Here is a 16,644-nt window from a genome sequence, read left to right on the forward strand (position 1 = left end):
TTCTGGGACACTGTAAAGTCCATGGAGAATAAGAACACCTCCTCCCAGCTGCCCACTGCACTGAAGATAGGAAACACTGTCACCACTGATAAATCCACCATAATTGAAAATTTCAATAAGCATTTTTCTACTGCTGGCCATGCTTTCCACCTGGCTACTCCTACCCCTGTCAACAGCCCTGCACCCCCAACAGCAACTCGCCCAAGCCTTCCCCATTTCTCCTTCTCCTAAATCCATTCAGCTGATGTTCTGAAAGAGCTGCAAAATCTGGACCCCTACAAATCAGCCGGGCTAGACAATCTGGACCCTTTCTTTCTAAAATTATCTGCCGAAATTGTTGCCACCCCTATTACTAGCCTGTTCAACCTCTCTTTCGTGTCGTCTGAGATTCCCAAAGATTGGAAAGCAGCTGCGGTCATCCCCCTCTTCAAAGGGGGGGACACTCTTGACCCAAACTGCTACAGACCTATATCTATCCTACCATGCCTTTCTAAGGTCTTCGAAAGCCAAGTCAACAAACAGATTACCGACCATTTTGAATCTCACCATACCTTCTCTGCTATGCAATCTGGTTTCAGAGCTGGTCATGGGTGCACCTCAGCCACGCTCAAGGTCCTAAACGATATCTTAACCGCCATCGATAAGAAACATTACTGTGCAGCCGTATTCATTGATCTGGCCAAGGCTTTCGACTCTGTCAATCACCACATCCTCATCGGCAGACTCAACAGCCTTGGTTTCTCAAATGATTGCCTCGCCTGGTTCACCAACTACTTCTCTGATAGAGTTCAGTGTGTCAAATCGGAGGGTCTGTTGTCCGGACCTCTGGCAGTCTCTATGGGGGTGCCACAGGGTTCAATTCTTGGACCGACTCTCTTCTCTGTATACATCAATGAGGTCGCTCTTGCTGCTGGTGAGTCTCTGATCCACCTCTACGCAGACGACACCATTCTGTATACTTCCGGCCCTTCTTTGGACACTGTGTTAACAACCCTCCAGGCAAGCTTCAATGCCATACAACTCTCCTTCCGTGGCCTCCAATTGCTCTTAAATACAAGTAAAACTAAATGCATGCTCTTCAACCGATCGCTACCTGCACCTACCCGCCTGTCCAACATCACTACTCTGGACGGCTCTGACTTAGAATACGTGGACAACTACAAATACTTAGGTGTCTGGTTAGACTGTAAACTCTCCTTCCAGACCCATATCAAACATCTCCAATCCAAAGTTAAATCTAGAATTGGCTTCCTATTTCGCAACAAAGCATCCTTCACTCATGCTGCCAAACATACCCTTGTAAAACTGACCATCCTACCAATCCTCGACTTTGGCGATGTAATTTACAAAATAGCCTCCAATACCCTACTCAACAAATTGGATGCAGTCTATCACAGTGCAATCCGTTTTGTCACCAAAGCCCCATATACTACCCACCATTGCGACCTGTACGCTCTCGTTGGCTGGCCCTCGCTTCATACTCGTCGCCAAACCCACTGGCTCCATGTCATCTACAAGACCCTGCTAGGTAAAGTCCCCCCTTATCTCAGCTCGCTGGTCACCATAGCATCTCCCACCTGTAGCACACGCTCCAGCAGGTATATCTCTCTAGTCACCCCCAAAACCAATTATTTCTTTGGCCGCCTCTCTTTCCAGTTCTCTGCTGCCAATGACTGGAACGAACTACAAAAATCTCTGAAACTGGAAACACTTATCTCCCTCACTAGCTTTAAGCACCAACTGTCAGAGCAGCTCACAGATTACTGCACCTGTACATAGCCCACCTATAATTTAGCCCTATCAACTACCTCTTTCCCAACTGTATTTAATTTATTTATTTATTTTGCTCCTTTGCACCCCATTATTTTTATTTCTACTTTGCACATTCTTCCATTGCAAAACTACCATTCCAGTGTTTTACTTGCTATATTGTATTTACCTTGCCACCAAGGCCTTTTTTGCCTTTACCTCCCTTCTCACCTCATTTGTTCACATTGTATATAGACTTGTTTATACTTTATTATTGACTGTATGTTTGTTTTACTCCATGTGTAACTCTGTGTTGTTGTATCTGTCGAACTGCTTTGCTTTATCTTGGCCAGGTCGCAATTGTAAATGAGAACTTGTTCTTAACTTGCCTACCTGGTTAAATAAAGGTAAAATAAATAAATAAAATAAATAAAAAATGTCTAGCACCCACCTAGGTGATGCCAAAGCAGCCATTATGTATGGCATATACAGTTGAAGTCGGAAGATTACATACACCTTAGCCAAATACAATTAAACTCAGTTTCTCACAATTCCTGACATTTAATCCTAGTAGAGAATGATTTATTTCAACTTTCATCACATTCCCAGTGGGTCAGTAGTTAACAAACACTCAATTAGTATTTGGTAGCATTGCCTTTAAATTGTTTAACTTGGGTCAAATGTTTTGGGTAGTCTTCCACAGTCTTCCCACAATAAGTTAGGTGAATGTTGGCCCATTCCTCCTGACAGAGCTGGTGTAACTCAGTCAGGTTTGTAGGACTCCTTGCTCGCACACACTCTTCCAGTTCTGCCCACAAATCTTCTATATGATGGAGTGGAGGTCAGGGCTTTGTGATGGCCACTCCAATAACTTGAATTTGTTGTTCTTAAGCCATTTTGCCACAACTTTGGAAGTATCATTGTACATTTGGAAGAACCATTTGCGACCAAGCTTTAACTTCCTGACTGATGTCTTGAGATGTTGCTTCAATATATCCACATAATTTTCCTGCCTCATGATGCTATCTATTTTGTGAAGTGCACCAGTCCCTCCTGCAACAAAGCACCCCCACAACATGATGCTGCCACCCCCGTGCTTCACAGTTGGGATGGTGTTTTTCGGCTTGCAAGCCTTCCCCTTGTTCCTCCAAACATAACGATGGTCATTATGGCCAAACAGTTCTATTTTTGTTTCATCAGACCAGAGGACATTTCTCCAAAAAGTACAAGAGTTCAGTGTGCCAAATCGGAGGGCCTGTTGTCTGGACCTCTGGCAGTCTCTATGGGGGTGCCACAGGGTTCAATTCTCAGGCCAAGTCTCTTCTCTGTATACATCAATGATGTCGCTCTTGCTGCTGGTGATTTTCTAATCCACCTCTACTCAGACGACACCATTCTGTATACTGCTAGCCCTTCTTTGGACACTGTGTTAACTAACCTCCAGATGAGCTACAATGCCATACATGGCATTGGAGGCCTTCCGTGGCCTCCAACTACTCTTAAATGCAAATAAAACTAAATGCATGCTCTTCAACCAACCGCTGCCCGCACCTGCCCCTCCATGCAGCATCACTACTCTGGACGGTTCTGACTTAGAATATGTGTGTTAGGGGTGCGTAACCGGTGGCAGGGAAGTCAGACGCAGGAGAGCAGAACTAGGTAATAGCCGGAGCAGTTTAATACCAAAACCAACGGCATAAAGAATTACAAGACATGGGTACAAAACCCGTCGCGCACCAGTCAACATGTGCACCAGCATTTACAATAAACAATTCCACACAAAGACACGGGGAGAACAGAGGGTTAAATACACAAAACTTAATGAGGGAAATGAGAACCAGGTGTGTAGGAAAACAAGACAAAACAAATGGAAAATTAAAAGTGGATCGACAATGGCTAGAATACCGGTGACGCCGACCGCCGAACGCCACCCGAAAAAAGGAGAGGAACCGACTTTGGCGGAAGTCGTGACAATGTGGACAATTACAAATACCTAGGTGTCTGGTTAGGCTGCAAACTCTCCTTCCAGACTTACATTAAGCATCTCCAACCCAAAATTAAATCTAGAATCGGATTCCTATTTCGCAACAAAGCATCCTTCACTCATGCTGCCAAACATACCCTCGTAAAACTGACTATCCTACCGATCCTCGACTTCGGTGATGTCATAAATAAAATAGCCTCCAACACTCTACTCAGCAAATTGGATGCAGTCTATCACAGTGCCATCCGTTACGTCACCAAATCCCCATATACTACCCACCACTGCGACCTGTATGCTCTCGTTGGCTGGCCCTCGCTTCATATTCGTCGCCAAACCCACTGGCTCCAGGTCATCTATAAGTCGTTGCTCGGTAAAGCCCTGCCTTATCTCAGCTCACTGGTCACCATTGCAGCACCCACCCGTAGCACGCGCTCCAGCAGGTATATTTCATTGGTCACCCCCAAAGCCTATTCTTCCTTTGGCCGCCTTTCCTTACAGTTCTCTGCTGCCAATGACTGGAACGAATTTCAAAAATTACTGAAGCTGGAGACTCACATCTCCCTCACTAACTTTAAGCATCAGCTGTCAGAGCAGCTCACAGATCACTGCACCTGTACATAGCCCATCTGTAAATAGCCCATCCAACTACCTCATCTCCATATTGTTATTTTATATATATATTTTGCTCCTTTGCACCCCAGTATCTCTACTTGCATATTCATCTTCTGCACATCTATCACTCCAGTGTTTAATTGCTGAATTGTAATTACTTCGCCACTACGGCCTATTTATTGCCTTTACCTCCCCAATCTTACCTAATTTGCACACACTGTATATAGATGTTTTTCCTATTGTGTTATTGACTGTACGTTTGTTTATTCCATGTGTAACTCTGTGTTGTTGTTTCTGTCGCACTTGCTTTATCTTTGCCAGGTTGCATTGTAAATCAGAACTGTTCTGAACTGGCCTACCTGGTTAAATAAAGGTGAAATAAAAATTATAAAAAACATGTCAAGCAAAGAGCCACTGAGTTTGAAGGTAGGCCTTGAAATACATCCACACTCAAATGTCAATTAGCCTATCAGAAGCTTCTAAAGTCATGACATCATTTTCTGCATTTTCCAAACTGTTTAAAGGCACAGTCAACTTAGTGTATGTAAACTTCTGACCCACTGGAATTGTGATACAGTGAATTATAAATGAAATCATCTGTCTGTAAACAATTGTTGGAAAAATGACTTGTGTCATGCATAAAGTAGATGTCCTAAACGACTTGCCGAAACTATAGTTTGTTAACAAGAAATTTGTGGAGTGGTTGAAAAACGAGTTTTATTAATGACTACAACCTAAGTGTATGTAAACGTCCGACTTCAACTATACTAGCTATCACGGTGGAAAAGTGGGGAGTTATTTATGGCAATAAGGAATATGTTTTTTCTAGGTACCATTACAAGGAGGTGTTCTGCTGCTAATCTCCTACATCATGCCCACATACATCCTGCTGCTCAACATGCTCATCGCCGTCATGAGCCGCACTGTGGAGAAGATGTCCCTGGAGAGCACCAGCCTCTGGAAACTACAGGTGATCTACCACGGACTGACGGACAAACGGCCGGACTGACTGATGCAAGGAAATGGCACTGTGCTGCTTGTTTTGGTGGACAGTTTGATCATAGCTCATTCATTGTTATAAACATATGTGCCCACAGCGGGCAATCACCATCCTGGACCTGGAGAGGAGCCTGCCCTGCTGCCTGAGTAGGCAGCTTTGTTCTGGGGTGGACAAGGACCTGAGAACCAGGGCTGGAGAGATGGACCGCCGATGGTGTTTCAGGTTGCCAATATACAGTGTATTCGGAAAGTATTCAGACACCTTCCCTTTTTCCACATTTTGTTACATCACAGCCTCATTCTAAAATGTATTAAATACATTTTCCTCCTCATCAATCTACACACAATACCCCATAATGACAAAGAGAAAACAGGTTTTTTGATTTTTTTTGCAAATTTATTACAAATAAAAACCAGAAATACCTTATTTACGTATCTATCCAGACCCTTTGCTATGAGACTCAAAATTGAACTCAGGTGCATCCTGTTTCCATTGATCATCATTGGGATGTTTCTACAACTTGAGTGGAGTCCACCTGTGGTAAATGCAATCGATTGGACATGATTTGGAAAGGCACACACCGGTCTATATAAGGTCCCACAATTGACAGTGCATGTCTTTGCAAAAACCAAGCCACGAGGTCGAAGCAATTGTCCATCTGGGGAAGGGTACCAAAAAATGTATGCAGCATTGAAGGTCCCCAAGAACACAGTGGCCTCCATCATTCTTAAATGGAAGAAGTTTGGAACCACCAAGACTCTTCCTAGAGCTGGCCAAAGTGAGAAATCGGGAGAGAAGGGCCTTGGTCAGGGAGGTGACCTAGAATCTGATTTAAATATGACAGAGCTCCAGAGTTCCTCTGTGGAGATGGGAGCACCTTTCAGAAGGACAACAATCTCTGCAGCACCCCACCAATCAGGTCTTTATGGTAGAGTGGCCAGACGGAAGCCACTCCTCAGCAAAAGGCACCTAAAGGACTCTGACCATGAGAAACAAGATTATCTGGTCTGATGAAATCAAGATTGAACACTTTGTCCTGAATGTCAAGCGTCACATCTGGATGAAACCTGGCACCATCCCTACGGTGTAGCTGGGGCGGCAGGTATGCTAGTGGTTAGAGTGTTGGACTAGTAACCGAAAGATTGCAAGATCGAATCCCCGAGCTGACAAAGTAAACATCTGTCATTCTGCCCCTGAACAAGGCAGTTAACCCACTATTCCTAGGCCATCATTGAAATTAGGAATGTGTCCTTAACTGACTTACCTAGTTAAATAAAGGTAAAAAATAAATAAAAAGCAAGTTTTTAAAGCAATTCAACCTTGAAGGCTTAATCACAGTCTCCACTGAACAGTTGATGTTGAGATTTGTCTGTTACTTGAACTCTCTGAAGCATTTATTTGGGCTGAAATTTCTGAGGCTGGTAACTAATGAATTTATCCTCTGCAGCAGATGTAACCCTGGGTCTTCCTTTCCTGTGGTGGTCCTCATGAGAGCAAGTTTCATCATAGGGCTTGATGGTTTTTGGGACTGCACTTGAAGAAACTTTCAAAGTTCTTGAAATTTTCTGGATTGACTGAATTAAAGTAATTATTGCCTGTTGTTTCTCTTTGCTTATTTGAGATGATCTTGCCATAATATGTACTTGATCTTTTACCAAATAGGGCTATCTTCTGAATACTACCCCTACCTTGTCACAACACAGCTGATGAACTTTCAACAAGGCACACCTGTTAGTTGAAATCCATTCATGAAGCTAGTTGAGAGAATGCAAAGAGTTTGTATTTTTTTTTATTTGGATAACAGTTTTTAGGTTACTACATGTTTCCATATGTGTTTCATAGTTTTGATGTCTCCACTATTATTCTGCAATGTAGAAAATAGCAAGAATAAAGAAAAACCCTGGAATGAGTAGGTGTGTCCAAATTTTTGACTGGTACTGTACCTGTACATTCCTACTGGATAACACACAAAATAAATAATGAACTCCATAGTTTTGATTGCATCCAATATCAATAACAGGACAATCATCCCAACACAAACCCATTTCAACAAGAACCCATCACATCAGGGAAATAAAATATAAAGCCCCTCATTCAACTTTAGCTGTGAGAGTGTGTGTCTAGAATTGAATGACTGATTGCACTGCTGTCGTGCACAGCAGCAGCTGGTACACAGTGTGCTGCATCATTGATCTGCTGTCTGTGACAGCTGATGGATGTCATACACTCAGGGGCAGTAATTGGTGCATGTGTCCTCTGGACTTGAACCTGTCATCTCAGAGTGGAGGAAGTCAACTGGAATAAATGGAACACCAACCTGGGCATAATCAATGTGGTTCTAGAGAGCGGAGATACGGCAATGGGGTCTCCTACACACCATACCAGAGGTAGTGCAGGGGGGCTGAAGAGAAACTATTTGAGTTTATGGTTTGAAGGCATTTTCACCCCTATTGGATCACATTCTAATATTATTCTGTCCAAATTAGTACTATTCAAATGCTATGAGCAGTATATTTATGAGCAGTATATATTTGCTTCCTGCAACACAAACTCAAATACGTTCTGGGACACTGTAAAGTCCATGGAGAATAAGAACACCTCCTCCCAGCTGCCCACTGCACTGAAGATAGGAAACACTGTCACCACCGATAAATCCACTATAATTGAGAATTTCAATAAGCATTTTTCTACGGCTGGCCATGCTTTCCAACTGGCTACCCCTACCCCGGTCAACAGCACTGTACCCCTCACAGCAACTCGCCCAAGCCTTCCCCATTTCTCCTTCTCCCAAATCCAGTCAGCTGATGTTCTGGGCTGCCTCTCCTTCCAGTTCTCTGCTGCCAATGACTGGAACAAACTACAAAAATCTCTGAAACTGGAAACACTTATCTCCCTCACTAGCTTTAAGCACCAGCTGTCAGAGCAGCTCACAGGTTACTGCACCTGTACATAGCCCATCTATAATTTAGCCCAAACAACTACCTCTCCCCCTACTGTATTTATTTATTTATTTTGCTCCCTATTATTTCTATCTCAACCGTGCACATTCTTCCACTGCAAATCTACCATTCCAGTGTTTTACTTGCTACAGTGCCTTGCGAAAGTATTCGGCCCCCTTGAACTTTGCGACCTTTTGCCACATTTCAGGCTTCAAACATAAAGATATAAAACTGTATTTTTTTGTGAAGAATCAACAATAAGTGGGACACAATCATGAAGTGGAACGACATTTATTGGATATTTCAAACTTTTTTAACAAATCAAAAACTGAAAAATTGGGCGTGCAAAATTATTCAGTCCCCTTAAGTTAATACTTTGTAGCGCCACCTTTTGCTGCGATTACAGCTGTAAGTCGCTTGGAGTATGTCTCTATCAGTTTTGCACATCGAGAGACTGACATTTTTTCCCATTCCTTGCAAAACAGCTCGAGCTCAGTGAGGTTGGATGGAGAGCATTTGTGAACAGCAGTTCAGTTCTTTCCACAGATTCTCGATTGGATTCAGGTCTGGACTTTGACTTGGCCATTCTAACACCTGGATATGTTTATTTTTGAACCATTCCATTGTAGATTTTGCTTTATGTTTTGGATCATTGTCTTGTTGGAAGACAAATCTCTGTCCCAGTCTCAGGTCTTTTGCAGACTTCATCAGGTTTTCTTCCAGAATGCTCCTGTATTTGGCTCCATCCATCTTCCCATCAATTTTAACCATCTTCCCTGTCCCTGCTGAAGAAAAGCAGGCCCAAACCATGATGCTGCCACCACCATGTTTGACAGTGGGGATGGTGTGTTCAGGGTGATGAGCTGTGTTGCTTTTACGCCAAACATAACATTTTGCATTATTGCCAAAAAGTTCAATTTTGGTTTCATCTGACCAGAGCACCTTCTTCCACATGTTTGGTGTGTCTCCCAGGTGGCTTGTGGCAAACTTTAAACAACACTTTTTATGGATATCTTTAAGAAATGGCTTTCTTCTTGCCACTCTTCCATAAAGGCCAGATTTGTGCAATATACGACTGATTGTTGTCCTATGGACAGAGTCTCCCACCTCAGCTGTAGATCTGTGCAGTTCATCCAGAGTGATCATGGGCCTCTTGGCTGCATCTCTGATCAGTCTTCTCCTTGTATGAGCTGAAAGTTTAGAGGGACGGCCAGGTCTTGGTAGATTTGCAGTGGTCTGATACTTCTTCCATTTCAATATTATCGCTTGCACAGTGCTCCTTGGGATGTTTAAAGCTTGGGAAATCTTTTTTGTATCCAAATCCGGCTTTAAACTTCTTCACAACAGTATCTCGGACCTGCCTGGTGTGTTCCTTGTTCTTCATGATGCTCTCTGCGCTTTTAACGGACCTCTGAGACTATCACAGTGCAGGTGCATTTATACGGAGACTTGATTACACACAGGTGGATTGTATTTATCATCATTAGTCATTTAGGTCAACATCGGATCATTCAGAGATCCTCACTGAACTTCTGGAGAGAGTTTGCTGCACTGAAAGTTATATACAGTATCTCTGCGTGAATGTGGTCTCCACGAGCTCGGGAACAACTCTCCCTTAGAACCAACTTCTCTGGTTTTAAACGGCCTACGGTATGTGGCATCGATAAGTCAGAAACATCAATTCTAGTGTCAAAATTGACTACAAAGTGTAAATAGGATATTATTGGTCATAAAGTAAGTCTTGTCCAAAACAGTTTTGTGAGCAAGTTCATCACGACTTACTGGAGGGTTGGGTATGGATTACAATCATGCCCACTTGCCCAGTGCCCACTGACACGAGAGAAGCAGCTCTGCTGATTGTGCTCTAAACCATAGTCCTCTCCAAGCTCATCACCAAGCTGGGGACCTTTTAAAAAATATAGCTGATATGGCTGACTTGCTTAAGCAAATGTGATTTCTACTGACAATTGAGATGTACAAATTATGGCATAAGGGGACGACAAGCGGATAGGAGGCAATCCGTAATTTCGCTTAAGACATTAATGAGCGGGCTAGGACGGACGTAGTCAATATAACTATTTGTTCAGCACTTTTGAAATGTATTGTGACAGAATTCAGAACATGGGCCGTTCTTACAGTATTCTCCCTGCACACAAAGTCAGAACCATAGAATAAAAAAAGGGAGCATATAAGCAGACAATGAAAGCTTTTACAATATTAGATTAATACATTTCTCTAAAACAGGCTATAGGCTACATATGCACCAACAAATCAGAACAGTATGCTAAGTTATGAGGGGGAAAGGGACCAAATTATTAGGGTGAGGCACATGGGCTACTAACAGCTTGCAAATGGCAAACTTTGACAAATGTTATGATTAATAATTTCACTAGTTTTAACCTATTCGTTACATGTTCAGTCTTCGGTTTTCATATTTTTATTCATGTTCTGTCTTGTCATGTAAATATTTAATACACATAGTATTACTTTCTTAGCTACAGTATACATATCTCCCTAGCATATTACATCATTTATGCAGCAGCATACAAGCCTTTTTTGGACTCACCTTGTGCTGTTCTCACTTGAACAGGAAGGTGGCGCTGCGGTCCATCTTGTGGGAAAATTTTGTCATCTAAATTTGTCTTCAAAGTCTGGCATTCACTTGGTTTATGGTGCTTTCAAGACAACTGGGAACTCTGGGAAAAAATAAAGGTTGAATCATGATATCAGTGATCTTCAGTTCTAGAAAGAGGACCGTATTCCCGACTTGGAATTTCGAGTTTGATTACAGTTCAAAACATATTTTCCTATTAGGAGCTCGTTTTTTCCCGAGTTCCCAGTTGTCTTGAACTCATTGAAGTCTGAGACTTCCCAGTTCCGAGTTTCCAGTTGTTTTGAACACAGCAGAAGTAATGCTGTATTGATAGCATGGCCAATGTATTCAACCTTTTAGGCTAATAATAGCCTAAACAAACCGCTATAGCTCCGTCTTTACATGCTTGAGCCAACAATATCTTTGCATATATTGTTGAGTATTTGACACTATAGGAAACGCACTACAATGCAAAACCCAAACTCTTTTACCAAACTAATTTGATCCAAATCAACTTCCACCGCAGTGCTGACCTCCTCTGTCCTGCGTTTTTCCCTGTGTTGAAATGGCCAGCTATCTTATTCCCTGTCCTTGAGCTGACATAACTGCAGCGCATCAGTTCCCCCTTTCAAACAGGGAACCCATCCACACTGAATGAAAACGTTTTTTTACTGTAAATTAAATTAGCAAAGATGTAAACAACTCATTCACTCATAATGTATTCAACATTTTCTGGCCAATGGTGTTGCATGTGTATGTTTATCCTTTTAAGCTTGGAAAAGAGACCCTTAAACCCAGACTTGGACCACACACCCACTCCACTGAATAGCAGGCTTGTGATTGCTTTGCAACGCTTTCAGTTAGCCACTGATTCCATCCAAACCACTCATTGTTGAATTTGCGATTTCCAACTTGTTGTGTAAGGTTTATGTACAATGGCCGATGAGCACCGCTACGTTTTATCTATAATTTATCTTCATATGACAAGGGTTAAAAAGGATTTGCCTGTAGATTGTCGACTTGATTCAAAATGATGACTGCTTGTCTAGCTTGCTAGCTAAGATCTTTAAATTAAGATGTTGACATGTTCAATCCAATCATAGCTATGGTAGATATAAAGTGATTTGACGTCATTTTATCTGTGGCCAATGACCTTGAGCCTTCTTGGATGGACACTTCTAATGTAACTCTATGGTAGCAACAAAGCGGCTTAATTTCAAATAAAATAAAATACATGTTTTTGGTCACATACATATATTTAACTGATGTTATTGCGGGTGTAGCGAAATGCTTGTGTTGCTACCACCCAACAGTGCAGTAATATCTAACAATTCACAACAATACACACAAATGTAAAAGTAAAATAATGGAATTAAGAAATATATAAATATTAGGACGAGCAATGTCAGAGTGGCACTGACTAAAATACAGTAGAATAGAATACAGTTTAAACTGTACATGTCAAATGAGTAAAACAGTATGTAAACATTATTAAAGTGACTAGTGTCCATTATTAAAGTGAGCAGTGATTCTATGTCTATGTATATAGGGCAGCCGGCTAGTGATGGCTATTTAACAGTCTGATGGCCTTGAGACAGAAGCTGTTTTTCAGTCTTTTGGTCCCAGCTTTGATGCACCTGTACTGACCTTGCCTTCTGGATGACAGGGGGGTGAACAGGCCGTGGCTTGGATGGTTGATGTCCGTGATGAACTTTTGACCTTCCTGTGACATCGGGTGTTGTAGGTGTCCTGGAGGGCAGGCAGTGTGCCCCCGGTGATGCGTTGGGCAGACCGCACCACCCTCTGGAGAGCCATGCGGTTGCGGGTGGTGCAGTTGCCGTATCTGTACAGAAAGACTCATGTGAAGGCCAAATTACAGAGGAGGAACTGCTTGAGGCAATTGGGGCCTTTTAAGGATGGGAAAACTCCAGGGCTGGATGGCATACCAGTGGAAGTATTCAAAACTTTTTTTGGTATACTCAAAGAACCATTATTGGCTTGTTTTAACCACTCCTATATAAATGGTAGATTATCAGACACACAACAAGAAGGTCTGATATCATTATTACTAAAACAGGACCCAAGTGGTATATATAAAGATCCAGTCCATTAAAAAAATTGGAGACCTCTTACACTTCAGTGTTGTGATGCAAAAATCCTAGCAAAATGCTTGGCACATAGAATTTAAAAAGTATTGTCAGATATTATTCATCCTAATCAGACAGGTTTTTTACATGGACGATACATTGGAGATAATATAAGACAAGTACTGGAAACAATAGAATACTATGAAATATCGGGGACACCAGGGCTGGTTTTCATAGCTGATTTTGAAAAGGCTTTTGATAAAGTACGACTGGAGTTTATATATAAATGCCTAGAACATTTCAATTTTGGGGAATCTCTTATAAAATGGGTTAAGATTATGTATAGTAACCCTAGGTGTAAAATAGTAAATAATGGCTATCTCATAAAGTTTTAAACTATCTAGAGGAGTAAAACAAGGTTGTCCACTATCGGCATATCTATTTATTATTGCCATCGAAATGTTAGCTGGTAAGATCAGATCAAACAATAATATTAAGGGATTAGAAATCCGTGGCTTAATAACTAAGGTGTCACTGTATGCTGATGATTCATGTTTTCTTTTAAAACCACAATTAGAGTCTCTCCACGGCCTCTTAGAGGATCTAGATACTTTGGCTATCCTCTCTGGATTAAAACCAAATTATGATAAATGTACCATATTACGTATTGGATCACTAAAAAATGCACATTTTACATTACCATGTAGTTTACCAATTAAATGGTCTGACGGAGATGTGGACATACTCGGTATACAAATCTCAAAAGAAAGAAATGATCTCACTCCAATACATTTTTATAGAAAGTTAGCAAAAATAGATAAGATCTTGCTACCTTGGAAAGGAAAATACCTGTCTATTTGTGGAAAAATCACCCTGATTAACTCTTTAGTCATATCACAGTTTACCTATTTGCCTACACCTAGTGACCTGCTCTTTAAATTATATGAACCAAAAATAATCCATTTTATTTGGAACGGCAAGCCAGAAAATTAAAAAGGGCTAATATGAATTCGGTGGGCAGAAATGATTAAATATGAAAGCATTAGACCTCTCACTAAAGGCATCAGTCATACAAAAGTTATCCTTAATTCCAAACTGGTTCTCCAGTCAATTGGTACGAATGTCTCATCCTATATTTAGGAAGGGCCTTTTCCCCTTTATTCAGATTACACCTGCTCACTTTCGGTTGTTTAAAAAGGAAATAATCTCCAAAATATCTTTATTTTTTAAACAAGCCTTAGAAAGTTGGTTGCAATTTCAGTTTAATCCACCTGAAAGGACGTAACAAATAGTACAACAAATATTGTGGTTAAATTCAAATATACTAATTGATTACAAAAACTGTATTTATCGAAGACATTTTAAAAAAAGGTATAATTTTAGTGAATGATATCATAAATAGGACTGGTGGAGTTATGTCACACATGCAGCTAACACAGACATATGGAAATGTCTGCTCTTCCCAAAATTACAACCAATTAATTGCAGCATTACCACAAAAATGGAAGAGGCAAGTAGAAGGGGGGAAAAGTAAGGAACTTGCATGTCGGCCCTGTATTAAAGAACATAAATGGTTAAAGAAAAGTGTGATAAATAAAAACATATACCAATTTCATTTAAGGACCAAAAAACTGACAGCTGTGCCATATAAATTGCAAAATAGTTGGGAAGAGATTTTCGATGTACCCATTCCATGTCACATGGTTTATGAATTGATACGCAAATTTCTCAATATAAATTACTATACAAAATTCTTGCAACTCATAGAAGGTTATATATATGGGGGATACAATCTTCCCAGCTCTGCCGATTCTGCTGTGAGGAGGCAGAGTCATTAGATAATTTATTTTGGTATTGTCCATATGTAGCTCGTTTTTGGTCTTAGGTCCAGGAATGGCTGAAGAATTGCAACATTTGCCTAGAACTAACGCTACAGATAGCAATACTGGGTGATTTGAAAAGCCATAGTCAATCAATCAATAACATAATAATTATTTTAGCAAAAACATGTATTGTTAATTTACAATCTGTAGAAGCTATGAGAATAGGAAGGTTCAATTATTTTGTGAAGCATCACAGCACAGTTGAAAAATATATGGCAAATAGAAATCTGAAATGGCTGATGTTGAGAGATAGATGGGAGGGGTTGAATGGAGCTGAAGGGTGGGACTAATAACAAGATAAACAATGTAAAGCATACGGGATCTGTAAAATGTATATAGGTTTGAAACTTTTGTGAAATAACATAGTTACAAATAGAAATCAAACTGGATGGACATCAGAAATAGAGGAAGGACTAAGAACAAACAAGAGAGAACTATTGTAAAGTAGACTGTCTGTAAAATGTGTATAAGATGTATAAATTGAAGGTAAAAGCAGAAGTGTTTATTAGTTTACTCCAATTGGGGGATCGGTGGTAGGGTTTGCGGGGAATAATATTAAAGGTATCATCTTAAAAAAAAGTATGTATGTCTATATAGGTATGTGTATATATGTATAGGTATGTGTATATCAAATCAAATCAAATCAAAATCTAATTTTATTTGTCACATACACATGGTTAGCAGATGTTAATGCGAGTGTAGCGAAATGCTTGTGCTTCTAGTTCCGACAATGCAGTAATAACAAGTAATCTAACTAACAATTCCAAAACTACTGTCTTGTACACAGTGTAAGGGGATAAAGAATATGTACATAAGGATATATGAATGAGTGATGGTACAGAGCAGCATAGGCAAGATACAGTAGATGGCATCGAGTACAGCTATATATGTGTATATGTATGCATGCGTGTATGGATATATATATTTACCCCCAAAATATGGGGGATTGGAAATGATGCAGACAATTACGTTGGAAGCAACATTCTTTCCGCAATATTAAGCTGATCCACCCCTTAAAAAACAAAACAAAAAAAACAGTCTGATGGCCTTGAGACAGAAGCTGTTTTTCAGTCTCTTGGTCCCAGCTTTGATGCACCTGTACTGACCTTGCCTTCTGGATGATAGGGGGTGAACAGGCCGTGGCTTGGATAGTTGATGTCCGTGATGAACTTTTGACCTTCCTGTGATATCGGGTGCTGTAAGTGTCCTGGAGGGCAGGCAGTGTGCCCCCGGTGATGCGTTGGGCAGAACGCACCACCCTCTGGAGAGCCATGCGGTTGCGAGCGTTGCAGTTGCCGTACCAGGCGGTGATACAGCCCGACAGGATGCTCTCAATTGTGCATCTGTAAAAGTTTGTGAGGGTCTTTAGCCTCCTGAGGTTGAAGAGGCGCTGTTCCGCCTTCTTCACCGCACTGTCTGTGTGGGTGGACCATTTCAGATCATCAGTGATGTGTATGCCGAGTAACCTGAAGCTTTCAATTTTCTCCACTGCGGTCCTGTCAGTGTGTATAGGGTGGTGCTCGCTCTGCTTTTTCCTGAAGTCCATGATCAGCTCCTTCGTTTTGTCGATGTTGAGAGGTTATTTTCCTGGCACGACTCCGCTAGGGCCCTCACCTCCTCCCTGTAGGCTGTCTCGTCATTGCTGGTTATCAGGCCTACTATGGTTGTGTCATCTGCATACTTGATGATTGAGTTGGAGGTGTGTGTGATCGCGCAGCCATGGGTGAACAGGGAGTGACACTACACTTACAATCTCACACAAACACTGACACTCTCATACAAAACCCACTCATGTAC

The 16,644-nt window shown here is 41.3% G+C and overlaps 1 pseudogene; it reads left to right on the forward strand.

Annotated features, from left to right (window-relative positions):
- The window catches only part of LOC139422455 (transient receptor potential cation channel subfamily V member 1-like), a 46,963-nt pseudogene extending 34,308 nt beyond the window's left edge, over positions 1–12,655 (forward strand).
- Positions 12,656–16,644: the final 3,989 nt, after the last annotated feature.

The sequence above is a fragment of the Oncorhynchus clarkii genome, chromosome 12 (genome assembly GCF_045791955.1).
Source record: "Oncorhynchus clarkii lewisi isolate Uvic-CL-2024 chromosome 12, UVic_Ocla_1.0, whole genome shotgun sequence".
Taxonomy (NCBI): Eukaryota; Metazoa; Chordata; class Actinopteri; order Salmoniformes; family Salmonidae; genus Oncorhynchus; species Oncorhynchus clarkii.